The sequence below is a fragment of the Habropoda laboriosa genome, unplaced genomic scaffold (assembly GCF_001263275.1).
Source record: "Habropoda laboriosa isolate 0110345459 unplaced genomic scaffold, ASM126327v1 scaffold759, whole genome shotgun sequence".
In the NCBI taxonomy this organism is placed as follows: domain Eukaryota; kingdom Metazoa; phylum Arthropoda; class Insecta; order Hymenoptera; family Apidae; genus Habropoda; species Habropoda laboriosa.
In genome coordinates, this window is record NW_017100846.1 from 75,368 (window position 1) to 77,283 (window position 1,916).

Below are 1,916 nucleotides of genomic sequence, written 5' to 3' on the forward strand. Positions count from 1 at the left end.
GTTGTGTTTGTTACAACTTTCAACGTCCCCCAGGGCGCCTCCAGCACGGGCCAGCCACCCACACTGTGACGGCTGTCGCATTGTTCGCGCGTATTTCCTTGGCCTGTTGCTTTTTAAGGCAATCTAGGCTTTACCAACGTGATATTCACGAGAGAAGCTCGTCGACCAGGTAAGGTTTAGTCCTCTCGCTACACCCTGTTTACCCACCCCTCATGCTATTCCTATTTTTCAGGACAGTTCAGATTGCTGAACACACCAGGGTGGAACCACGCGCGATCAACCTCCATTTTTTACAGGTATTACCCTGGGTGAGTCCTCATTATGGTTTCTCACCCAGGATTCATTTACTTTTTCCATTGCGCAGTGGCTGTATGCAGACTGAAATAGTCTGCGTACAGTTTACGCAGCCAATTTTCTTTTATGTACACTCCTGGGTGGGCCCTCCTTATGGCTTCCCATCCGGAGTATACTCTTTTTTCTTGTACTACAATCCTGTTGCTTTTTTCTTTTCCTGGTGACTGTGCAAGACCACATCACGGTACTCTCACAGCACCCTTCTTTCCTCGGCTGTCACTCAGCCACACCATTAATAAATAAATAAATAATTTGAAACCGTTCGCAGGTGTAATGTGGAGCCCTCCCTGAGGCTTTTAGGCAACCCTGGCCGCTATTTAACGAAAACTCAAGGATACCTATACATCAGGTAAGGCCTCGTCCAATCACTACCGTTACATATTCATATTCATCAACCCAAAATTTATTTTTTAGGACTCGATCGGGTTGTGGGCCGCTCCAGGGACAACTCCACCCCCGCATCGTTACTCCGGTATTTCCACCCTGCTCGGGCGATCGTTCCCGAGCAGGGCTTCGTCAATATTTTTAAAACTTAAACTTTATACCTAAAAAGGCATCTCCGACGTTCCATTAATTTCTTCTTTTCTTTTTTGTAGGCTTAGAGAGGGATTTCGACCTTCCCTCTCTCTCTACTCTCCTCTCCGTATCTTCTCTTGCCCGCTGTATCTTGCAGAGGTATGATGTCACCTCTGCCCAGTTTGCTTTATTTTCAGTCATTACCCTAACGATTTTTCGGGCGTGAAATTCCCCTCGTATAGGCTGTCCATTTTGATTCTATCGGCCGCGCTCGCATCACATTTAAAAATGGCGTGCTCGGCATCGTCATTTCCCTGTCTGCACGCGAGGTAGCGGTCAGTAGTCCTCTTCTTTCTACGACAGAGGTATGACCCGAAACTCCCATGCCCAGTCAACGCCTGGGTTACATGGAAGGTAAGGGCCATACCCCTGTCTCGCTTCGTCCATGTTTCGATGTTTGGGATAAGCCGCCTCGTCCACGCAGCGTTGTTTCCTAACGCCCCTGCCATTCCTCTTGGACGAGGACGGCCTCCCTGTCCATGCTTTTTTGGTCGCTCTTTTTCATGTACCGCGAGTCGCGGAGCCGGACGCGCAAATCCATCGGCTCGACACCCGCGAGCACCCCGACGGCGTCCGCCGACACCGTACGATACACCCTGACGACGCGTATCAGGGCAGTCCTCTGTGCGGACACCAGAGCTGCCCGGTGGTTGCCTCCCTTTGTACTTTTTGCCGCCCATACTGGGACGGCGTACATAATTACACTTTCCCAGACGTGATAGTAGAAATACCTGCCCCCCCCCCCCCCCCCCCCCCGCCCCAGGTGTTTCGAGAAAGAGCATCGGCCGTCCAGCCAGACCCCCAGATACTTGACCTCAGTGCTCAACGGAATGCTGCAGCCCAGGATGACAAGCTCCTTTACAGCGGGGCAACGCGACCCCGACAGCTGCAGCATTTCCGTCTTCTCCACTGCAAGCGTTAACCACTTTTTTCGGAGCCAACCGGATACCTTATCCATCGTGGTTCTAAGGTTCCGCTGAACGCCC

At 51.5% G+C, this 1,916-nt stretch overlaps 1 long non-coding RNA gene across 1 annotated transcript; it reads left to right on the top strand.

The window, feature by feature from the left end:
• The first annotated feature begins 236 nt into the window (after nt 1-236).
• Nucleotides 237-805, top strand: LOC108577350. The gene is made up of 3 exons (XR_001891449.1): nt 237-296; nt 623-703; nt 769-805. It is a non-coding gene; the product is annotated as an uncharacterized LOC108577350 (long non-coding RNA).
• The last annotated feature ends 1,111 nt before the right edge of the window (nt 806-1,916 follow it).